A 26,212-nucleotide genomic window follows, 5' to 3' on the forward strand; every position below is an offset into this window, starting at 1 on the left:
CAAGCTCCTGCAATGCATATTCTGCTAATTCTGGCCAGGTGTCTAATTTTGATGCCCAGTAATCAAATGGGAATGACGGTTGAGGGAGAACATCGATAAGGGATGAAAAATAGTTTGTAACCATACTGGACAAATGTTGTCTCCTGTCACTTTGAATTGATGCTGCAGTACCTGTCCTGTCTGCGGTCATAGCAAAATCACTCCACAACTTGGTCAGAAAACCCCTCTGGCCAACGCCACTTCTGATTTCTGCCCCTCTAACTCCTCTGGTCTGCTGGCCCCTGCAGCTCGTGTGAGAACGATCACGGGCGCTGTGTGCAGGGAATGCCAGAAGCAAACGGTCAACAAGAGTTGATTGTTTGGTTGCTAATATTAGTTCCAAGTTCTCATGTGGCATTATATTTTGCAATTTGCCTTTATAGCGAGGATCAAGGAGGCAGGCCAACCAGTAATCGTCATCGTTCATCATTTTAGTTATGCGTGTGTCCCTTTTGAGGATACGTAAGGCATAATCCGCCATGTGGGCCAAAGTTCCAGTTCTCAAATCTGCGGTTGTGCTTGGTTGAGGGGCAGTTTCAGGCAAATCCACGTCACTTGTGTCCCTCCAAAAACCAGAACCCGGCCTTGCCGCGCCACCAATTTCCAGTGGCCCCGGAAAAGCTTCCTCATTAAAAATATAATCATCCCCATCATCCTCCTCGTCCTCCTCCTCCTCTTCGCCCGCTAACTCGTCCTGTACACTGCCCTGGCCAGACAATGGCTGACTGTCATCAAGGCTGTCCTCTTCCTCAGCTGCAGACGCCTGATCCTTTATGTGCGTCAAACTTTGCATCAGCAGACGCATTAGGGGGATGCTCATGCTTATTATGGCGTTGTCTGCACTAACCAGCCGTGTGCATTCCTCAAAACACTGAAGGACTTGACACATGTCTTGAATCTTCGACCACTGCACACCTGACAACTCCATGTCTGCCATCCTACTGCCTGCCCGTGTATGTGTATCCTCCCACAAAAACATAACAGCCCGCCTCTGTTCGCACAGTCTCTGAAGCATGTGCAGTGTTGAGTTCCACCTTGTTGCAATGTCTATGATTAGGCGATGCTGGGGAAGGTTCAAAGAACGCTGATAGGTCTGCATACGGCTGGAGTGTACGGGCGAACGGCGGATATGTGAGCAAAGTCCACGCACTTTGAGGAGCAGGTCGGATAACCCCGGATAACTTTTCAGGAAGCACTGCACCACCAGGTTTAAGGTGTGAGCCAGGCAAGGAATGTGTTTCAGTTGGGAAAGGGAGATGGCAGCCATGAAATTCCTTCCGTTATCACTCACTACCTTGCCTGCCTCAAGATCTACAGTGCCCAGCCACGACTGCGTTTCTTTCTGCAAGAACTCGGACAGAACTTCCGCGGTGTGTCTGTTGTCGCCCAAACACTTCATAGCCAATACAGCCTGCTGACGATTGCCAGTAGCTGCCCCATAATGGGAGACCTGGTGTGCAACAGTGGCAGCTGCGGATGGAGTGGTTGTGCGACTGCGGTCTGTGGATGAGCTCTCGCTTCTGCAGGAGGACGAAGAGGAGGAGGAGGGGGTGCGAACGGCTACAGCCAACTGTTTCCTAGACCGTGGGCTAGGCAGAACTGTCCCAAACTTGCTGTCCCCTGTGGACCCTGCATCCACAACATTCACCCAGTGTGCCGTGATGGACACGTAACGTCCCTGGCCATGCCTACTGGTCCATGCATCTGTTGTCAGGTGCACCTTTGTGCTCACAGATTGCCTGAGTGCATGGACGATGCGCTCTTTAACATGCTGGTGGAGGGCTGGGATGGCTTTTCTGGAAAAAAAGTGTCGACTGGGTAGCTCGTAGCGTGGTACAGCATAGTCCATCAGGGCTTTGAAAGCTTCGCTTTCAACTAACCGGTAGGGCATCATCTCTAACGAGATTAGTCTAGCTATGTGGGCGTTCAAACCCTGTGTACGCGGATGCGAGGCTAAGTACTTCCTTTTTCTAACCATAGTCTCATGTAGGGTGAGCTGGACTGGAGAGCTGGAGATCGTGGAACTAGCGGGGGTGCCGGTGGACATGGCAGACTGAGAGACGGTGGGAGATGGTATTGTTGCCGCCGGTGCCCTAGATGCAGTGTTTCCTACTACGAAACTGGTGATTCCCTGACCCTGACTGCTTTGGCCTGGCAAAGAAACCTGCACAGATACTGCAGGTGGTGCGGAAAATGGTGGCCCTACACTGCCGGAAGGGATGTTGCGTTGCTGACTAGCTTCATTGGCCGAGGGTGCTACAACCTTAAGGGACGTTTGGTAGTTAGTCCAGGCTTGCAAATGCATGGTGGTTAAATGTCTATGCATGCAACTTGTATTGAGACTTTTCAGATTCTGTCCTCTGCTTAAGGTAGTTGAACATTTTTGACAGATGACTTTGCGCTGATCAATTGGATGTTGTTTAAAAAAATGCCAGACTGCACTCTTTCTAGCATCGGATACCTTTTCAGGCATTGCAGACTGAGCTTTAACCGGATGGCCACGCTGTCCTCCAACAGGTTTTGGCTTTGCCACGCGTTTTGGGCAAGATACGGGCCCGGCAGATGGAACCTGTTGCGATGTTGATGCCTGCTGCGGCCCCTCCTCCTCCGCTTCAGAACTGCTGCCGCCTGCACCCTGTTCCCCCAATGGCTGCCAATCGGGGTCAAGAACTGGGTCATCTATTACCTCTTCTTGTAGCTCGTGTGCAACTTCGTCTGTGTCACCGTGTCGGTCGGTGGTATAGCGTTCGTGATGGGGCAACATAGTCTCATCAGGGTCTGATTCTTGATCATTACCCTGCGAGGGCAATGTTGTGGTCTGAGTCAAAGGACCAGCATAGTAGTCTGGCTGTGGCTGTGCATCAGTGCACTCCATGTCAGATTCAACTTGTAATGGGCATGGACTGTTAACTGCTTCACTTTCTAAGCCAGGGACGGTATGTGTAAAGAGCTCCATGGAGTAACCCGTTGTGTCGCCTGCTGCATTCTTCTCTGTTGTTGTTTTTGCTGAAGAGGACAAGGAAGCGATTTGTCCCTGACCGAGAAACATCCACTAACGACGCGCTGCTTTGACATTTACCAGTTTCACGAGAGGAGGCAAAAGAGCTAGAGGCTGAGTCAGCAAGATAAGCCAAAACTTGCTCTTGCTGCTCCGGCTTTAAAAGCGGTTTTCCTACTCCCAGAAAAGGGAGCGTTCGAGGCCTTGTGTAGCCAGTCGACGAACCTGGCTCCACAGCTCCAGATTTAGGTGCAATATTTTTTTTCCCACGACCAGCTGATGCTCCACCACTACCACTACCCTCATTACCAGCTGACAATGAACGCCCCCGGCCACGACCTCTTCCACCAGACTTCCTCATTGTTTTAAAAACGTAAACAAACTAACGGTATTTGCTGCGGTCACACAACTTACACGGTGAGCTATAACTTCAGTATGATTTAGCTACCCCTTTACAGGTGAGTGAGACCACAACGAAAATCAGGCACAATGTTACACACTCTGTTGTTGGTGGCAACAAATGAGAGAGATGCCACACACGCAGGACTGTCACTGAAGCACAAATGTAAATATTAATCTCCCACTGATTTGATTTTTTTTTTTTTTTTCAGGGAGACTTTAGGAAAAAAAAATAATAGAATAAAATGATTTTTTCAGGAAGAATTTAGAAACCAAATAAAATAAAATGATTTTTTCAGGGAGAATTTAGAAAACAAATAAAACAAAAAAAGGCTTTCTATGGCCCACTGAGTGAGAGATGACGCACACAGGAGTCAGGAGTGGCACACAAGCCCAGAGGCCAATATTTATCTCCCACTGATTGATGTATTGATTTTTTCAGGTAGATTTTGGAACCCAAATCAAGCTAAAAAAATTATAGGCTTTCTATGGCCCACAATTGGAGAGAGAGAGAGAGATGGCACACCCAGGAGTCAAGACTGGCACACAAGCAGAAAGGGCAATATTAATCTCCCACTGATTTGATTTTTTTTTTTTTCCAGGGAGACTTTAGAAAAAAAAATAATAAAAAAAAAAAAGATTTTTTCAGGAAGAATTTAGAAACCAAATAAAATAAAAATGATTTTTTCAGGGAGAATTTATAAAACAAATAAAACAAAAAATAGGCTTTCTATGGCCCACTGAGTGAGAGATGACGCACACAGGAGTCAGGAGTGGCACACAAGCCCAGAGGCCAATATTTATCTCCCACTGATTGATTTATTGATTTTTTCAGGTAGAATTTAGAACCCAAATCAACCAAAAAAATAAATAGGCTTTCTATGGCCCACTATTTGTGAGAGAGATGGCACGCTCAGGACTGGCACACAAGCCCAGAGGCCAATATTAATCTCCTACTTTTTATTTTTTTTCAGGGAAAATTTATAAACCCAATAAAAAAAATAATAAATAGGCTTTCTATGGCCCACTATCTGAGAGAGAGAGATGGCACGCTTAGGACTGGCACACAAGCCCAAAGGCCAATATTAATCTCCCTTTTTTTTTTCAGGGAGAATTTATAAAACCAAAAAAAAATAAATAAATAGGCTTTCTATGGCCCACTATTTGTGAGAGAGATGGCACGCTCAGGACTGGCACACAAGCCCAGAGGCCAATATTAATCTCCCACTTTTTTTTTTTGTTCCAGGGAAAATTTATAAACCCAATAAAAAAAATAATAAATAGGCTTTCTATGGCCCACTATCTGAGAGAGAGAGATGGCACGCTTAGGACTGGCACACAAGCCCAAAGGCCAATATTAATCTCCCTTTTTTTTTTCAGGGAGAATTTATAAAACCAAAAAAAAATAAATAAATAGGCTTTCTATGGCCCACTATTTGTGAGAGAGATGGCACTCTCAGGACTGGCACACAAGCCCAGAGGCCAATATTAATCTCCCACTTTTTTTTTTTTGTTCCAGGGAAAATTTATAAACCCAATAAAAAAAATAATAAATAGGCTTTCTATGGCCCACTATCTGAGAGAGAGAGATGGCACGCTTAGGACTGGCACACAAGCCCAAAGGCCAATATTAATCTCCCACTGATTGATTTATTGATTTTTTCAGGTAGAATTTAGAACCCAAATAAAGCAAAAAAAAAAAAAATAGGCTTTCTATGGCCCACTGACTGAGAGATGGCACACACAGGAGTCAAGAGTGGTACACAAGCCCTGAGGCCAATATTTTTCTCCCACTGATTGATGTAGTGATTTTTTCAGGTAGATTTTATAACCCAAATCAAGCAAAAAAATAAATAGGCTTTCTATGGCCCACTGAGTGAGAGATGGCACACACAGGGATGGCACTCTAGCAGAAATGTTAATCTTAATCTCCCACAAAAAAAAAAAAAAAAAAAAAACAGGGAGTGTCCAACAATTACTATCTCCCTGCAGTAATCTCAGCCAGGTATGGCAGGCAGCAATAAGGAGTGGACTGATGCACAAATTAAATAAAAAGTGTGGACAAACAAAAAAGACAGCTGTGCAGAAAGGAAGGAACAAGAGGATTTGTGCTTTGAAAAAAGCAGTTGGTTTGCACAGCGGCGTACACACAGCAATGCAGCTATCAGTGAGCCTTCTAGGGCAGCCCAATGAGCTACAGCGCAGAGGGGAAAAAAAAAAATGTAGCTTCCACTGTCCCTGCACACCGAAGGTGGTGTTGGGCAGTGGAAATCGCTACAGCACAAGCGGTTTGGTGGTTAATGGACCCTGCCTAACGCTATCCCTGCTTCTGACGAAGCGGCAGCAACCTCTCCCTAAGCTCAGATCAGCAGCAGTAACATGGCGGTCGGCGGGAACGCCCCTTTATAGCCCCTGTGACGCCGCAGACAGCAAGCCAATCACTGCAATGCCCTTCTCTAAGATGGTGGGGACCAGGACCTATGTCATCACGCTGCCCACACTCTGCGTTTACCTTCATTGGTTGAGAAATGGCGCTTTTCGCGTCATTGAAACGCGAATTTGGCGCGAAAGTTGCGTATCGCATGGCCGACCCCGCACAGGGGTCGGATCGGGTTTCATGAAACCCGACTTTGCCAAAAGTCGGCGACTTTTGAAAATGAACGACCCGTTTCGCTCAACCCTAGTGGCCAGTGTTATATACTACGTGGGCAGTGTTATATACTACATGGCTGCTATACACTACGTGGCCAGTGTTATATACTACGTGGCTGTGTTCTATACTGCGTGTAATATACTGCGTAGCCACAGTTAGATACTATGTGGGCTGTGCTATATATTACGTGGGCTGTGTTATATATTACGTGGCCAGTGTTACATACTACGCGGACTGTGTTATATACTGCGTGGCTGGTAGATACTGCGTGGCTGGTATATACTGCGTGGCTGCTATATACTATATGGGCTGTGTTATATACAGTACTACGTGGGCTGTGTTATTTACTGCGTGGCCTATATTAATGCATCAGGTATTCTACAATATGTATGTATGTATATAGCAGCCACATGGTATATACCACAGGCCACGTAGTACTCCTATATATTACGCTGCCTGTGCTATATACTATGTGGCTGCTATATGCAAACATACATATTCTAGAATGCGTTAGAATCGGGCCACCATCTAGTATATATATATATCTATAATATAACGCTGGGAGCGTCACTCTCTCCGAAGCCTTTATAGACTGCGCAGGCGCAAGCGCCGGCGCAGTCTGGCCCCCACAGAGTGACGCTCCCAGGAGATCGCGGTATGCGTAAGCACTGAACGCATACCGCGATCTCCACCGGAGAGTCAAGGACCGTGGACGCGCCAGGAGGGAGGGTAAGTATATTCACCTGTCCTCCGTTCCAGCGCTGGGTGCGGCTCCGTCTCCCGGCTCCTCTGCTGTGACAGAGTCCAGTCACAGGCAGAGGAGCTGGAGTGTGTGTTCAAGAAAATGGCGCCGGAAAGCGCGGACTGCGCAGGCGCCGATTCCTGCTGCCGGAATTGGCGCCTGCGCAGTCCGCGCTTTCCGGCGCCATTTTCTTGAACACACACTCCGGCTCCACTGCAGGTGTGTCTTCAAGAAAATAGCGCCGGAGAGCGCGGACTGCGCAGGCGCCGATTCCTGCTGCCGGAATCGGCGCCTGCGCAGTCCGCGCTTTCCGGCGCCATTTTCTTGAAGACACACCTGCAGTGGAGCCGGACGATAGGTGAGTATGGTATTTTTTTTTTTTATATGGCAGTAGCATACGGGGGCATACACACTGGAGCATCTTATGGGGGGCATATAATACAATAGTGGCGCAGGATGGGAGCAGCACATGACAGAACGGGCGCAGGATGGCAGCAGCACATGACAGAACGGGCGCAGGATGGCAGCAGCGCATGACAGAACGGGCGCAGGATGGCAGCAGCACATGACAGAACGGGTGCAGGATGGCAGCAGCACATGACAGAACGGGCGCAGGATGGCAGCAGCACATGACAGAACGGGCGCAGGATGGCAGCAGCACATGACAGAACGGGCGCAGGATGGCAGCAGCGCATGACATAATGGGCGCAGGATGGCAGCAGGATGGGAGCAGCACATGACAGAACGGGCGCAGGATGGCAGCAGCGCATGACAGAACGGGCGCAGGATGGCAGCAGCACATGACAGAACGGGCGCAGGATGGCAGCAGCAATTACTGCTGATGGACCAGCCAGTGACCAGACGACCAGTCCTTCAGGTCTTCCATTAGAAAATAAGCTTTCACATGCTCCATCAGTCATCATTGCATTATATATCTAACAAGTCAGGATGGTATGTAATAAAGACAGGGCTCCATATAATCTGATGTGTAAGGGACGGAACTGTACATGTGTGTGTAGCTATATATATATATATATATGTATATATATATATATATATATATATATATATATATATAGTAGGGGCTTAATCACACCCAGAGGTGAGGTATATGGGTAGTCAGACCCGAACATCTCTCATATCTACCCGCAACCTGGTCCCAGGTGCACCAAACTAACCTCCTAGTGTTTACGTGCACTAAAGAAAATACTGTGGGTTACATAACAGAGAGCAGACATTTCTGTGACACATACAGTACCTCCCATCGGCTACACGGCCATTAGCTTCCTTACAATATGTACAGTGCATGTATACGTACATATACAGCTCTGGCAAAAATTAAGAGACCACCACATTAAAAACCCTGTCATGGGCAGCCCGATCTCCAGTCCTGAATTGAAAACCTCTGGAATGTAATCAGGAGGATGATGGATAGTCACAAGCCGTCAAACAAAGAAGAACTGCTAAAATTTTTGCACCAGGAGCCGTGTGAAAGACTGGTGGAAAGCATGCCAAGATGCATGAAAGCTGTGATTAAAAATCATAGTTATTCCACAAAATATTGATTTCTGAACTCTTCCTGATTTAAAACATTAGCATTGTTGTTTCTAAATGATTATGAACTTGTTTTCTTTGCATTATTTATTTTGACCATTTCTCATTTTCAGAAAAAAATACAACATTTATTGTTTGGAAATTTGGAGACATGTTGTCAGAAGTTTACAGAATAAAAGAAAAAATTACATATTACTCATATTGACTTGTGACTCTGTGGCGCAATGGATAGCGCATTGGACTTCTAGGGAACTGATGTGATTCAAATGTTGTGGGTTCGAGTCCCACCAGAGTCGTATTTTGAAGTTTGTGTGACATTCATACTTTGTCTCAGTTGTTGTTGGAAATATGAAAAAGGAAAAATAAAAGTATCAGATCTGGGCTTCATATTAACTATGTTACTATAGTCGAGGGGTTCAAGAGAGGCCTGGATGTCTTCCTGGAGCAGAACAATATTGTATCATACAATTATTAGGTTCTGTAGAAGGACGTAGATCTGGGTATTTATTATGATGGAATATAGGCTGAACTGGATGGACAAATGTCTTTTTTCGGCCTTACTAACTATGTTACTATGTTACTAAAAATATACCTATAAAGAGAAAAATCAGAGAAACTGACAATTTTGCGGTGGTCTCTTAATTTTTGTCAGAGCTGTCTATCTATCTATCTATCTATCTATCTATCTATCTATCTATCTATCTATCTATCTATCTATCTAAATATGTTTAGCTTTGTCGCCATGAAAGGAGGGGGACCCAGACAAATTTCTTGCACAGGGGTCCCAAGCTGTTGGTGTCCGCCCTTGATACTAAATATGCACTTATTAGCACATGATGTTTAATCCCTCTCCGACATCGGGCGTAATAATATGCCGATGTTGGACACCCTCCCTTTGATGTGGACTCTGTTGGTGAGCCCACATCTTTTCTAGCACAAGTTAGCTGTTTGGAACAGCTGACATGTGCCGCTAACAGCTGCGGGAACGAATCGCTATTCTCCCGCGGCTGTTAGCCCATTAAATGCCACTGTTAAACTCTGACAGCGGCATTTAACGTGCGCTTTCAGCAAGATTGCCGGAAATCTGCATCAAGGGATGAGAAGTAAAGCTTTTTTGATGTCTGACTGTCATAGAATGATTTGTACTATAGTAATGAATAAAAAATACCACGCTACAAGGCTGTGTTTAGGTGGGATAGTCTACCCACCTGAACAAGTGCTCAGAAAGATGTGATTATATGTATACAACTGATGCCAGTTGCTAGTGTGTGGACGCTGAAAAAGCCATTGGGGCCATTAGTCGCACAAATCACTGCTGTAAATGCACAGATAATTCAGCCTGCAGGCCTTAGGCAATAACACTAAATAATGGGTTTTGTTTAGAATGCACACTAATTAAGCTCACATACCTTAGGGTTCACAATGAATCTGGTAGGTAAGGCTGGGTTCACATTGCGTTAATGGCAATGCACTGACGGGATGCGTTACATAGCGGCACTAATGCTATGTAACGGATGCGTTAGCGCACCCATTAACGCATGTCATAATCGGCATACGTTAGCGATGTGCCGTCATTCTGTGACGGACCCTCGGACACAGTCTGCAGCATTTTTGAGTCCGTCACTGCTAGCACAGATAGAGCATCTGCGCTAGCGAGATCGCATAAACGCAATCTTTTTCGGCACTTGCGTTAACGCAGTCCGTTTAACGTATGCGTTGAACGGACTGCACTAACACAATGTGAACCTAGCCTAAGAGTTTGATTGATGTGCAGATATCTGCCAGTGCTTCGCAGATGATTAGTGCCCTGCTACAAGACCGTGCAGGGTTGAGTGAGAGATCTGCTGAGTGTATACACTACAGACCAAATTTTGGACACACCTTCTCGATTAAAGATTTTTCTGTATTTTCATGACTAAGAAAATTGTAAGTTCACGCTGAAGGCATCAAAACTATGAATTAACACATTTGGAATTCTATACTTAACAAAAAAATGGAAAACAACTGAAAATATGTCTTATAGTCTAGGTTCTTCAAAGTAGCCACCTTTTGCTTTGATGACTGCTTTGCACACTCTTGGCATTCTCTTGATGAGCTTCAAGAGGTAGTCACCGGAAATGGTCTTCCAACAATCTTGAAGGAGTTCCCAGAGATGCTTAGCACTTGTTGGCCCTTTTGCCTTCACTCTGCGGTCCTGCTCACCCCAAACAATCTTGATTTGGTTCAAGTCTGGTGAGTGTGGAGGCCAGGTCATCTGGTGTAGCACCCCATCACTCTCCTCCTTGGTTAATTTGCCCTTACACAGCCTTGGGGTGTGTTTGGGGTTATTGTCCTGTTGAAAAATAAATGATGGTCCAACTAAACGCAAACCGGATGGAATAGCATGCCGCTGCAAGATGCTGTGATAGCCAAGCTGGTTCAGTGTGCCTTCAATTTTGAATAAATCTTTAACAGTGTCACCAGCAAAGCACCCCCACATCATCACACCTCCTCCTCCATGCTTCACGGTGAGAACCAGGCATGTAGAGTCCATCCGTTCATCTTTTCTACGTCGCACAAAGACACGGTGGTTGGAACCAAAGATCTCAAATTTGTACTCATCAGACCAAAGCACAGATTTCCACTGCTCTAATGTCCATTCCTTGTGTTCTTTAGGGGCTAATTTCACATTTGCGTTAGAATCCGCTGCGTTTAATCTGCATCCGCAAGTGCAGGAAAAAAAGCATATAAACACGTACAAACGCTGCGTTTTTTCCAACGCATGTGGTTAAAAAAATGCCGCGTTTGTACGCTTTTCTATGCGTTTTGCCAGCGTTTGCGTTTTTTGGTGCGCATGGTGACAAATTTTACAGGAGAAAAATCTAGATAACCAGACACCGCCAATGTGACTACAGAGGGCGTGTATTATGGGATATATTTATATAGACCCTTGAACAGCTGAAATCTTCAGATTTTGCTCCTGTATCCTGTGTCATGATGGATCTTTACATGGAGAGCTTTTATTTCAACCTGGATTTAAGCATCAAGCTGTTTCTTGCCTGTGCGTTTGCTTGGGAGCAAGACAGAAATCGCAAAAGATGGAGAAGGAGACGTCGTAGGTAGTGTTGAGCATTCCGATATCGCAAGTATCGGGTATCGGCCGATACTTGCGGTATCGGAATTCCGATACCGAGATCCGATACTTTTGTGGTATCGGGTATCGGTATCGGATACATAGAGATGTGTAAAATAAAGAATTAAAATAAAAAATATTGATATATTTACCTCTCCGGCGGCCCCTGGACTCAGCGTGGGTAACCGGCAGGCTTCGTTGTTCAAAATCAGCGCTTTTAGGACCTGAGAATCACGTCCCGGCTTCTGATTGGTCGCGGGCCACCCATGTGACCGCCACGCGACCAATCACAAGCCGCGACGTCACCGCAAGCTATTAACGCGCTCATTTTTAAAAATGAGCGCGTTAATGGCTTTCAAAGACGTAGCGGCTTGTGATTGGTCGCGGCCACGCGACCAATCACAAGCCGCGACGTCACCGCAAGCTATTAACGCGCTCATTTTTAAAAATGAGCGCGTTAATGGCTTTCAAAGACGTAGCGGCTTGTGATTGGTCGCGGGCACGCGACCAATCACAAGCCGCGACGTCACCGCAAGCTATTAACGCGCTCATTTTTAAAAATGAGCGCGTTAATGGCTTTCAAAGACGTAGCGGCTTGTGATTGGTCGCGGCCACGCGACCAATCACAAGCCGCGACGTCACCGCAAGCTATTAACGCGCTCATTTTTAAAAATGAGCGCATTAATGGCTTTCAAAGACGTAGCGGCTTGTGATTGGTCGCGGGCACGCGACCAATCACAAGCCGCGACGTCACCGCAAGCTATTAACGCGCTCATTTTTAAAAATGAGCGCGTTAATGGCTTTCAAAGACGTAGCGGCTTGTGATTGGTCGCGGCCACGCGACCAATCACAAGCCGCTACGTCTTTGAAAGTCATTAACGCGCTCATTTTTAAAAATGAGCGCGTTAATAGCTTGCGGTGACGTCGCGGCTTGTGATTGGTCGCGTGGCCGCGACCAATCACAAGCCGCTACGTCTTTGAAAGTCATTACCGCGCTCATTTTTAAAAATGAGCGCGTTAATAGCTTGCGGTGACGTCGCGGCTTGTGATTGGTCGCGTGGCCGCGACCAATCACAAGCCGCTACGTCTTTGAAAGTCATTACCACGCTCATTTTTAAAAATGAGCACGTTAATAGCTTGCGGTGACGTCGTGGCTTGTGATTGGTCGCGTGGCCGTGACCAATCACAAGCCGCTACGTCTTTGAAAGTCATTAACGCGCTCATTTTTAAAAATGAGCGCGTTAATAGCTTGCGGTGACGTCGCGGCTTGTGATTGGTCGCGTGGCGGTCACATGGGCGGCCCGCGACCAATCAGAAGCCGGGACGTGATTCTCAGGTCCTAAAAGCGCTGATTTTGAACAACGAAGCCTGCCGGTTACCCGCGCTGAGTTCAGGGGCCGCCGGAGAGGTAAATATATCAATATTTTTTATTTTAATTCTTTATTTTACACATCCCTATGGATCCCAGGGCCTGAAGGAGAGTTTCTTCTCCTTCAGACCCTGGGAACCATGAGAATACCTTCCGATACTTGATGTCCCATTGACTTGTATTGGTATCGGATATCGGTATCGGCGATATCCGATATTTTTCGGGTATCGGCCGATACTATCCGATACCGATACTTTCAAGTATCGGACGGTATCGCTCAACACTAGTCGTAGGTGTTTTTGGAGACACCCCATTATTGAATTACGTGAGAGACGTGGAGCCTATGACACACTGTATGGCAAGCTTAATGCCAACCTGGACAAATTCCAGGAATATACAAGGATGACGCAAGACTCGTTCCGGGATTTGCTTGCTCATGTCCAAGGAGCCATACGGAGACAGGACACCCAGCTCTGTAGAGCAATTCCACCAGAGGAACATCTGCTGGTTACATTAAGGTACGTAAGAAATCTAAACCAATGCCAGTGCTAATTTGGGGTGTTCTGACATGTGTTTTTGTTTGGTATTTTCCTTTATGTCTTTAGCATAACAACAACATAAATAGATTTGATTGTAATTTTTTTTATTATTTATTTTCTTCCAGATTTCTGGCAACTGGAGAGACTTTATCATCCCTCCACTTCATATACCGGCTTGGAATATCCACACTGTCGGGAATAGTTGCGGACACCTGCCGGACTTTGTGAAATGTACTCCGGGATGAATTTATACCCCTACCCACCTTGAACATGTGGATTGGAATTGCGGAAAAATTCTGGAGTGTGTGTGATTTCCCCAACTGTTTGGGAGCGGTGGAAGGAAAGCACATCCACATTATCAAACCAGCCAGAACAGGATCGGAGTACTTCAACTATAAAAAATATTTTTTCTGTTGTGCTCATGGCAATAGCTGATGTGCACTGTCGTTTCATCACCGTGGACATTAGAGCTTTTGGCCGTGGCAACGATTCCCAGACTTTCAAGAACTCATATATGGGCTGCCGTGTGTATGGCAAAAATTTTAATTTTCCATGTCCACAACCTCTTCCCAACACTCAAGGTCCACCAATGCCATTTGTTATGGTTGGGGATGAGGCCTTTCAGATGTGTGAAAACCTACTGAAGCCATATTCCAGTCGGGTCTTGAACCACATTAAAAGGATCTTTAACTACAAACTGACCAGGGCCCGAAGAACTGTAGAGTGTACCTTTGGGATTCTAGTCTCAAAATGGTGCATTCTTGCATCAGCCATTAATCTAAAAATAGAGACAGTTGACGAAGTGATCAAAGCCTGTGTGGTTCTGCACAATTACATAATGGCTAAGGAGCGGCCCAACATTGAACTGGATGAACCAGTTGCACACCCACTGCCCGATTACCAGCATCACCCACTGCGGGCAACAGCTGAAGTTGGCCACATGTGGGACCAATTTGCTGCCTTTTTTATACGGATATTGGACGTGTGTCATGGCAGGACAATGTTGTGTAAATGTTCTGTTGTTATTTTATCTGTATCAGTTATTTTCTTACATGTTACTAATGTTTCTCGTTAATAAACTTTATTTTTGGGTGTCTTGACCGTGTCTCATATGTATTTCCTCTACAAACCAAGGTTGTCCTCACACTAGCAGTATTTGGTCTGTATTTATTATCAGTATTTGTAATCAAAAACCAGGAGTGGATGATAAAGGCTGAGGTGCTAGATATGTTAATATTATGATTTTCCTCTAATTGTTCCATTCCTTGTTTTGGCTTACAAATATTGATATAAAATACTGACCACATACTGCTAGTGTGACGGCAGCCATGTTGTTTTAGTGATAAGGTTGTTGACATCATTGCGTCCTGATTCTGTTCTGCTATGCAGAATCCATTGGACACAGACTGAAGAGACAATGGCTGTCATACAAAACAGATCTATACTCATCAAGTCAGGTGTCAGAAATAATGAATTCATGATGCACATATAACAGCCTCATAAATTCACTATTTCTGACACATGTCCAGGTGAGCATAGATATGCCGTGTATGACCACCATCGTCCCTTCACTTTGTGTGAAATAGATCAAGTACACAGAAGAGAAAAAGGAGGTTATACAATGCACTTCTCTACTCACCAGGTCAGGTGTCTTAACTAATGAGTTTTTGGACACCTGACCTGTTGAGTATAGTTTTTCATTGTATTGCCACCATTTTCTCTTCAGTCTGCAACACTAGTCACAGACTAAGCAGAATGAAGAGATTATGGAGAAAATACAGTGTGTCAGAACCACAATTTTTGCTTCAAAATATTTTTTCTATTTTCCTCATTTAAAATGTAGGTGCGTCTTATAGTCAGGTGCATCTTATAATCCGCAAAATATGGTAAACAGTTCAGACCCTGTAGATACAGTTAAGTTTAAAATCATCAGGTAAGAGAATAGTCAATAAACAAGCCAAAGTCAGAATCAGGAATATCTGCTAAAACACAGTTGCTGAGCTACACACAGTACAAGAGCTAGTTAGGTTATAACTGATTATCAGGGGTTTAAATAGTAAGCAGTCCCACTGATGGCTCAAAGCAGGAAGAAATGCAAGCTAATTATAATTTAAATCTTCCAGACTGGCCAAAGCCTTAAGTCCCAGTAGTAAAACAGGGCTACCAAGAATTCAGTCCAAAAATCGATGCAGAAAGAGAAGGGGAAGGCACAGTCACAGATGTCACAGAGAACTTACTTTTTAATTTTGGGTTAGCAAGTCAAGAAACTTAAAAACATTATAGCTCTGATGAGTAGTAGCGTCCAAGTTAACTATTCCTATGTAAAAGTGCAGGAAGGTTTCTTCAAGTCTGTGTCCTGCCTATTCAATTATCATTCAATTAAACAAGTAATCTTTGCTCTTTTTTGTGCCTTAGACATTAAGTGTCACATTTACCTTGCATTGCCCTTTTTTCATTTCTAAAGTCTTTCTTCTCAGGAATAGTTTAAAATCATTTTTAGAAGTAGAAGTAAAAGTACTCACATAATTGACTGCTCTTTTAGAGATGGCAAGAGTCTTTCCTGTGTGTGACTACTTCTTAATACGTACATTTGGATAATTCAAAACTGCTGTCGGAGTTAAGAAAATCTGTCTGTTAAGGAAATTGGTTCTCCAAAGAGAAATTATTAGCAGAGACAAAATGTTTTCTTTTGTTATCTTCACTATTCTTGAATGGTGTAAAATTAAGCCATCGCTGATTTTACAGTTCATTTAACGATGCAATTAGACACTTCAATAGATATGAAAGATTTTAAATTGAATATGCTTATCTTTCATGTTTAGAAGTCTATTTTTTCTCTTGTTCTGCCATATTTTGTTATAGAAGCATCATCTCCATTTTTATACCAAAGTAAAAATTGATTTTACTATATATGCAGGAAAAATCAAACATTTCTGTTATGTCAAACTCTGCAACAGTGGACTTATATTACTATAGAAAATAGTCACATTCCTAAAAGGTTTTTACATTATCTTTTTTTTAGCAAAGAATTTTATCCCCTTCATCCCCATGTCATTTTCCATTTTTCCTCCTCCTTTTTTAAGAGTCATATTGTCTTTATTTTTCCATCAATATAGCTGTTAGATGTCAAGTTCCCACAGCTGCACAGGGAGAATCTCGAACTTTGTCCACTGCGGTCTCCCATTCTTCTCCAGCCACAGTGGAGCCAGCGTCTGAGCAGACGTTCCATGGACTAAGTCCTGCTTTTCTTTTCATGCCCACAGGACGACCTATCATTGGAGGTCAGGGGCCACATGCTCAGGTCCTGTAGCATCTCCGATTGGATCACTAGGAAGGTCCCTGTAGGCTACAGCTATAAAAGGTTTGCATGGCCGCTCGGCCATGCGCTAGTATAAAATTGAAATTGTGTGTGTGTGTGGTTGTATGACTGAATCTGGTGAAAGCTCCTTAATTATTCCCATCCCTAGTGTTGTTGAAAGTACATGGATGATTGAGCTACCTAGCACCAGACTATGCCATCCAGCACTAGGCACAAGCTACAGCGTCTATTAGCAGCGACCGCCAGTGCGGAGCCGTACGCAATCAGTGCGCTTTCCTGACCCTAGTTAGGGTGGTTAGTGGCATCCGCGATGTACGTGGAGCGCCCCCAGACACAGGGCCACGAGTTCTCGGTACCGGGCCTCTCTGGTTCGGTTCTGAGGCTGTCACGGTGGCTAGACCCGGTCTGTGACCCTGCTAAGGGGCGTCCAGTAAGGGGATTTGTACAGTCTGTCAATGGTTCGTGACGCCACCTGTGGTGTTCGGTCAGGGTGACCGACACTGCTGTGTGGTCCACTGGGGTGATGGAATGGCAGCTGGATGGTATAACTTCCCATAGGTGAAGTATGTCCCCAGGGCTTCCCAGTAAAGTGAATGGTGATGGTGTAAGGCGCAGTCAATAACGAGGACACAAGGTTGCAGTCTCTTTGCCTCTTTACTGAAGGCTTCAGGATCCTCAATCCAGAGTACGTTCAACAGGGCGCTCAGAGACCGGCCGGTCTGATGGGCACATCCAGAGTTTCCCTTGCAGATGGAAATCGTTGCCCACCAATAGCGCCTGTATGTTGTAGTCCTACCCTGCTGAGCATTCGGAATAGTCCTCACAACTGTGTTCTCGTTCGTTCGTTCTCTACAGCTCTCTCTCTCTCTCTCTCTCTCTCTCTCTCGTTCTTTGGTTCCAGATGTTGCTAGTTTCTAACGTCCCCCAGATATGTTATGGCTAGGACGCCACCCGTTTGACGGGAAGGCTTGGAGGTCTTCCGGGACCCTAGAGACGCCCCTCTCCCAATGTTGCCCCCTATGTCTTCGTAGGTGTAAAAGGTAGACAGCCAACCTATAATCAACTGTCCAGCGGAATTTGAAGTAAGGCCTGAGGTCAATTATTCCTACGATGATCCGGCCACCGACTACGCGCCTCAGTAAGATGTTGCCTTCCTCTCTCGGCACGACTCTTACTGGCTCTCCTTTGTGCTGATCTCGTTTACACTGTTCCACAATATTCTTCCCCTCTTGTCTCTCTCTTAGGATACCGCTGCAAGGTGTGCAGGCGTGGTTCCGCTACGTTCTGTTCTGTTCGCTAGGCGCCTGCCAGGTTCCCACGCCTGACAGGGACCCCCCTGTGTCTTCTCCCTGCAACACCCCCTGCCACGGGATGTTGCCTGGTTCCAACCCAGTCAGCTTCTGACTAACTTCCTCCCCAGCACCTAGTTTTACCAGTGTGAGGAGTGGCCCAATAAATAAAGCCTTTTGCTCCCCCTAGTGGCCAGAGTGTGAAGTGTAATGTGTTCTGGTGATACCTGGTCAGGATAACTCTTTAGTGCCATCAGACATACCGCTGCTCCCATTAGTGGCAGAGCGCTATACTGCAACGACCAGGTCTCTGGGGCGCTGCATACGCACTCATTGCGGTAAATGTTTTAGTTAGTCCTGTCCTGACAACTGGTCAGTGTAGGGTGGGAATTCCCGGTTGAACTCAGCATCTGACTCAGGGCGCCCTCGGGCGTGGACTCAAAAGCCACCGAGGATCAGAGCGAGTCCAATCACCAGTTTAGTGGGGGTGATTCATAGGGATCCCACTAGCGTCTTTCAGCTGCACCCTGTGACTGCTAACAGGGCGCAGCGTATATTTGGCTACTCTGTGAAGCAACAGAGTTCGCTTCCATTCACACTGGGTGAGGTCTAAACCCACGTGTGAGCAAGCGTTCATCCGCCATTATTCAGCAGCAGGTTCCATTTCTGCACAGTGGACCCCGGGCTGCGAATGCACCTCTTATCTCCCTTCACATTATTTGGTGCGTTCTGCTAGCATGAACAATAGCTATATGAGGGATTGTTTTTTGAGGGATGAGTTGAGCTTTTAAATAACATCTTTCATTTTACCATGTAATGTGCTGGAATTTGGGAACAACATTTCTAGTGTTCTAAAATTGCAAAAATAGTGCAATTTCTACTATTGTTTTTAAGTTTTTTTTTATTTACCATGTTTACTATATAGTAAAATTGAACTGGTGATATGATTTTCCAGGTCAGTATGAGTACGCGGATACCAAACATGTTTAGTTTTTTTTTAAGTAGAGAAATTTGTATGAAAATATTTTTTGCTCAGCCGAACAAAGCTGAGCCTCAATTTTAATCCGGTGTCAGATATTAAACTGCATTTGGCCTACTTCTTTGATTGGGCCTACAAATGTTGTGTGCCGCTGCTTGGTGTTCTCCACTGAACAAATCTGAGCTTCAATTTTCAGCCTTTCAGCCTATATGAAATTTAAAACTGCACTTACCTTACTTGTTTGGTTGGGCCTACATACAAACGGTGTCTGCCGCTCCTAGCTTTTCTCCTCCACTGAACAAATCTGAGCTTCAATTTTCAGGCTTTCAGCCTATAAAACGTATTAAACTGCATTTGGCCTACTTGTTTGGTTGGGCCTACTAACGGTGTCTGCCGATGCTTGTTTTTCTCCACTTTACAAAGCTGAGCTTCAATTTTCAGGCTTTCAGCCTATTTAAAGTATTAAACTGCATTTGGCCTACTTGTTTGGTTGGGCCTACTAATGGTGTCTGCCGCTGCTTGTTTTTCTCCACTTTACAAAGCTGAGCTTCAATTTTCAGGCTTTCAGCTTATATAAAATATTAAACTGCATTTGGCCTACTTGTTTGGTTGGGCCTACTAATGGTGTCTGCCGCTCCTTGTTGTTCTCAACTAAACAAAGGTGAGCTTCAATTTTCATCCTGTGACAGATATTAAACTGCATTTGGCCTACTTGTTTGGTTGGGCCTACAATGGTGTGTGTCGCTGCTTGGTGTTCTCCACTGACTAAAGCTAAGCCTCAATTTTCATCCGGTGTCAGATATTAAACTGCATTTGGCCTACTTGTTTGGTTGGGCTTACAAATGGTGTGTGTCACTGCTTGGTGTTCTCCACTGACTAAAGCTGAGCCTCAATTTTCATCCGGTGTCAGATATTAAACTGCATTTGGCCTACTTGTTTGGTTGGGCCTACTAATGCTGCCTGCAGCTCCATGCTTTTGTCCTCCACGGAACAAAGGTGAGCTGTTATGAATAGGTAATTCAGAACCACAATGGACCTTGAAGTTTAGAGCACAACAAGTGACCTGACAAAAACCACAAAACATAGGACGAGCTCTGAGACGTGGGAACTCTGCTGACCGCAATCCCTAAATCTATCAAACAACACTAGAGGTAGCCGTGGATTGCGCCTAACGCTCCCTATGCAACTCGGCACAGCCTGAGAAACTAGCTAGACCTGAAGATAGAAAAATAAGCCTACCTTGCCTCAGAGAAATTCCCCAAAGGAAAAGGCAGCCCCCCACATATAATGACTGTGAGTAAGATGAAAACACAAACACAGAGATGAAATAGATTTAGCAAAGTGAGGCCCGACTTACTGAATAGACCGAGGACAGGAAAGATAGCTTTGCGGTCAACACAAAAACCTACAAACAACCACGCAGAGGGGCAAAAAGACCCTCCGCACCGACTAACGGTACGGAGGTGCTCCCTCTGCGTCTCAGAGCTTCCAGCAAGCAAGCAAAACCAAAAACGCAAGCTGGACAGAAAATAAAGCAACAAAAAGTAACACAGGCAGAACTTAGCATATGCTAAACAGACAGGCCACAGGAACGATCCAGGAGGAAGCAAGACCAATACTAGAACATTGACTGGAGGCCAGGATCAAAGCACTAGGTGGAGTTAAATAGAGCAGCACCTAATGACTTAACCTCATCACCTGAGGAAGGAAACTCAGAAGCCGCAGTACCTCTCATGACCACAGGAGGGAGCTTGATCACAGAACTAACAACAGTACCCCCCCTTGAGGAGGGGTCACCGAACCCTCACCAGAGCCCCCAGGCCGACCAGGATGAGCCATATGAAAGGCACGAACAAGATCGGCAGCATGGACATCAGAGGCAAAGACCCAGGAATTATCTTCCTGACCATAACCCTTCCACTTAACCAGATACTGGAGTTTCCGTCTCGAAACACGAGAATCCAAAATCTTCTCCACTATATACTCCAACTCCCCCTCCACCAAAACCGGGGCAGGAGGATCAACAGATGGAACCACAGGCGCCACGTATCTCTGCAACAATGACCTATGGAATACGTTATGGATGGAAAAAGAATCTGGAAGGGTCAAACGAAAAGACACAGGATTAAGAACCTCAGAAATCCTATATGGACCAATAAAACGAGGCTTAAACTTAGGAGAGGAAACCTTCTTGGAATATAACGAGATGACAACCAAACCAAATCCCCAACACGAAGTCGGGGACCCACACAGCGTCTGCGATTAGCAAAACGTTGAGCCTTCTCCTGGGACAAGGTCAAATTGTCCACTACATGAGTCCAAATCCGCTGCAACCTGTCCACCACAGTATCCACACCAAGACAGTCCGAAGACTCAACCTGCCCTGAAGAGAAACGAGGATGGAACCCAGAATTGCAGAAAAACGGTGAAACCAAGGTAGCCGAGCTGGCCCGATTATTAAGAGCGAACTCAGCCAACGGCAAAAAGGACACCCAATCATCCTGATCAGCCGAAACAAAACATCTCAGATATGTTTCCAAGGTCTGATTGGTTCGTTCAGTCTGGCCATTTGTCTGAGGATGGAAAGCCGAGGAAAAAGACAAATCAATGCCCATCCTAGCACAAAAGGCTCGCCAAAACCTTGAAACAAACTGGGAACCTCTGTCAGAAACGATGTTCTCTGGAATGCCATGTAAACGAACCACATGCTGGAAGAACAATGGCACCAAATCAGAGGAGGAAGGTAATTTAGACAAGGGTACCAAATGGATCATCTTAGAGAAGCGATCACAAACTACCCAAATGACCGACATTTTTTGAGAGACGGGGAGATCCGAAATAAAATCCATAGAGATATGTGTCCAAGGCCTCTTCGGGATCGGCAAGGGCAAAAGCAACCCACTGGCACGAGAACAGCAGGGCTTAGCCCGAGCACAAATCCCACAGGACTGCACAAAAGAACGCACATCCCACGACAGAGACGGCCACCAAAAGGATCTAGCCACCAAATCTCTGGTACCAAAGATTCCAGGATGACCAGCCAACACCGAACAATGAACCTCAGAGATAACTTTATTCGTCCACCTATCAGGGACAAACAGTTTCTCTGCTGGGCAACGATCAGGTTTATTAGCCTGAAATTTTTGCAGCACCCGCCGCAAATCAGGGGAGATGGCAGACACAATTACTCCCTCTTTGAGAATACCCGCCGGCTCAGGCAAACCCGGAGAGTCGGGCACAAAACTCCTAGACAGGGCATCCGCCTTCACATTTTTAGAGCCCGGAAGGTACGAAACCACAAAGTCAAAATGGGAGAAAAGCAGCGACCATCGAGCCTGTCTAGGATTCAACCGTTTGGCAGACTCGAGATAAGTCAAGTTCTTGTGATCAGTCAAGACCACCACGCGATGCTTAGCTCCTTCAAGCCAATGACGCCACTCCTCGAATGCCCACTTCATGGCCAGCAACTCTCGATTGCCAACATCATAATTTCGCTCAGCAGGTGAAAACTTCCTGGAAAAGAAGGCGCATGGCTTCATCACCGAGCAATCAGCACCTCTTTGCGACAAAACAGCCCCCGCTCCAATTTCAGAAGCATCAACCTCAACCTGGAACGGAAGCGAAACATCTGGTAGACACAACACAGGGGCAGAAGAAAAACGACGCTTTATCTCTTGATAAGCTTCCACAGCAGCAGAAGACCAATTGACCACATCAGCACCCTTGTTGGTCAAATCGGTCAATGGTTTAGCAATACTAGAAAAATTACAGATGAAGCGACGATAAAAATTAGCAAAACCAAGGAACTTTTGCAGACTCTTCAGAGATGTCGGCTGAGTCCAATCATAAATGGCCTGGACCTTAACAGGGTCCATCTCGATGGTAGAAGGGGAAAAAATGAACCCCAAAAATGAAACCTTCTGAACACCAAAGAGACACTTTGATCCCTTCACAAACAAAGAATTAGCACGCAGGACCTGGAACACCATTCTGACCTGCTTCACATGAGACTCCCAATCATCCGAGAAGACCAAAATATCATCCAAGTATACAATCAGGAATTTATCCAGGTACTCTCGGAAGATGTCATGCATAAAGGACTGAAATACTGATGGAGCATTGGCAAGTCCGAATGGCATAACTAGGCACTCAAAATGGCCCTCGGGCGTATTAAATGCAGTTTTCCATTCATCGCCCCGTTTAATACGCACAAGATTATATGCACCACGAAGATCTATCTTGGTGAACCAACTAGCCCCCTTAATCCGAGCAAACAAATCAGATACCAGCGGCAAGGGGTACTGAAATTTGACCATGATTTTATTTAGAAGGCGGTAATCAATACAAGGTCTCAGCGAACCATCCTTCTTGGCCACAAAAAAGAACCCCGCTCCCAATGGCGATGACGACGGGCGAATATGACCCTTCTCCAAGGATTCTTTTACGTAACTCCGCATAGCGGCGTGCTCAGGTACAGATAAATTAAGCAGTCGCCCCTTAGGAAACTTACTGCCAGGAATCAACTCGATAGCACAATCACAATCCCTATGCGGAGGTAGGGCATTGGACTTGGGCTCATCGAATACATCCTGGTAATCAGACAAGAACTCTGGGACCTCAGAAGGGGTGGATGATGAGATAGACAAAAATGGAACATCACCATGTACCCCCTGACAACCCCAGCTGGACACAGACATAGATTTCCAATCTAATACTGGGTTATGGACTTGTAGCCATGGCAACCCCAACACGACCACATCATGCAGATTTTGCAACACCAGAAAGCGAATATCCTCCTGGTGCGCAGGAGCCATGCACATGGTCAGCTGGGTCCAATACTGAGGCTTATTCTTGGCCAAAGGCGTAGCATCAATTCCTCTCAATGGAATAAGACACTGCAAGGGCTCCAAGACAAACCCACAGCGCCTAGCAAACTCCAAGTCCATCAAATTCAGGGCAGCGCCTGAATCCACAAATGCCATGACAGAATAGGAAGACAAAGAGCAGATCAAAGTAACGGACAAAAGAAATTTCGACTGTACCGTACCAATGGTGGCAGACTTAGCGAACCGCTTTGTGCGCTTAGGACAATCGGAGATGGCATGAGTGGAATCACCACAGTAGAAACACAGCCCATTCTGACGTCTGTGTTCTTGCCTTTCAGCTCTGGTCAAAGTCCTATCGCACTGCATAGGCTCAGGTTTATGCTCAGATAATACCGCCAAATGGTGCACAGATTTACGCTCACGCAAGCGTCGACCGATCTGAATGGCCAAAGACATAGACTCATTCAGACCAGCAGGCATAGGAAATCCCACTATGACATCCTTAAGGGCTTCAGAGAGACCCTTTCTGAAGATTGCTGCCAAAGCACATTCATTCCATTGAGTGAGCACAGACCACTTTCTAAACTTCTGACAATAAATCTCTATCTCATCCTGACCCTGACACAAAGCCAGCAAATTTTTCTCTGCCTGATCCACTGAATTAGGTTCATCGTACAGTAATCCGAGCGCCAGAAAAAACGCATCAATATTACGTAATGCAGGATCTTCTGGCGCAAGGGAAAATGCCCAGTCTTGAGGGTCGCCACGTAATAAAGAAATAATGATCTTAACTTGTTGAACTTGGTCACCAGAGGAGCGAGGTTTCAACGCCAGAAACATAGTAACATAGTAACATAGTAACATAGTTAGTAAGGCCGAAAAAAGACATTTGTCCATCCAGTTCAGCCTATATTCCATCATAATAAATACCCAGATCTACGTCCTTCTACAGAACCTAATAATTGTATGATACAATATTGTTCTGCTCCAGGAAGACATCCAGGCCTCTCTTGAACCCCTCGACTGAGTTCGCCATCACCACCTCCTCAGGCAAGCAATTCCAGATTCTCACTGCCCTAACAGTAAAGAATCCTCTTCTATGTTGGTGGAAAAACCTTCTCTCCTCCAGACGCAAAGAATGCCCCCTTGTGCCCGTCACCTTCCTTGGTATAAACAGATCCTCAGCGAGATATTTGTATTGTCCCCTTATATACTTATACATGGTTATTAGTAGTGTTGAGCGATACCGTCCGATACTTGAAAGTATCGGTATCGGATAGTATCGGCCGATACCCGAAAAATATCGGATATCGCCGATACCGATATCCGATACCAATACAAGTCAATGGGACATCAAGTATCGGAATGTATCCTCATGGATCCCAGGGTCTGAAGGAGAGGAAACTCTCCTTCAGGCCCTGGGATCCATATTAAAGTGTAAAATAAAGAATTAAAATAAAAAATATTGTTATATTCACCTCTCCGGCGGCCCCTGGACATCAGCGGGAGGATCCGGCGTCCGGCACGGCTTCTTTCTTCAAAATGCGCGCCTTCAGGACCTGTGGAATGACGTCCCGGCTTCTGATTGGTCGCGTGCCGCCCATGTGACCGCCACGCGACCAATCAGAAGCCGCGACGTCATTCCTCAGGTCCTAGAAGGCGCTCATTCTAGGACTTTAGCTGAGGAATGACGTCGCGGCTTCTGATTGGTCGCGTGGCGGTCACATGGGCGGCACGCGACCAATCAGAAGCCGGGACGTCATTCCACAGGTCCTGAAGGCGCGCATTTTGAAGAAAGAAGCCGTGCCGGACGCCGGATCCTCCCGCTGATGTCCAGGGGCCGCCGGAGAGGTGAATATAACAATATTTTTTATTTTAATTCTTTATTTTACACTTCCGATACCGATACCCGATATCACAAAAATATCGGATCTCGGTATCGGAATTCCGATACCGCAAGTATCGGCCGATACCCGATACTTGCGGTATCGGAATGCTCAACACTAGTTATTAGATCGCCCCTCAGTCGTCTTTTTTCTAGACTAAATAATCCTAATTTCTCTAATCTATCTGGGTATTGTAGTTCTCCCATCCCCTTTATTAATTTTGTTGCCCTCCTTTGTACTCTCTCTAGTTCCATTATATCCTTCCTGAGCACCGGTACCCAAAACTGGACACAGTACTCCATGTGCGGTCTAACTAGGGATTTGTACAGAGGCAGTATAATGCTCTCATCATGTGTATCCAGACCTCTTTTAATGCAGTTTGCAATTATTTTTGAAACTCAGAAATTTAGCTCTATCTCCAGAAAACAAATCAGGAATAGGAATTCTTGGTTCTAACATAGAATTCTGAGCCACAAAGTCTTGAATATTTTGTACTCTTGCAGTGAGA

At 45.6% G+C, this 26,212-nt stretch overlaps 1 non-coding gene across 1 annotated transcript; it reads left to right on the plus strand.

Annotated features, from left to right (window-relative positions):
• The first annotated feature begins 8,595 nt into the window (after positions 1–8,595).
• On the plus strand, positions 8,596–8,681 carry TRNAR-UCU (transfer RNA arginine (anticodon UCU)). Its single transcript is given in 2 exon segments — positions 8,596–8,632; positions 8,646–8,681. It is a non-coding gene; the product is annotated as a tRNA-Arg (tRNA).
• The last annotated feature ends 17,531 nt before the right edge of the window (positions 8,682–26,212 follow it).

This window comes from Ranitomeya imitator, chromosome 1 (genome assembly GCF_032444005.1).
Source record: "Ranitomeya imitator isolate aRanImi1 chromosome 1, aRanImi1.pri, whole genome shotgun sequence".
NCBI classification, from domain to species: domain Eukaryota; kingdom Metazoa; phylum Chordata; class Amphibia; order Anura; family Dendrobatidae; genus Ranitomeya; species Ranitomeya imitator.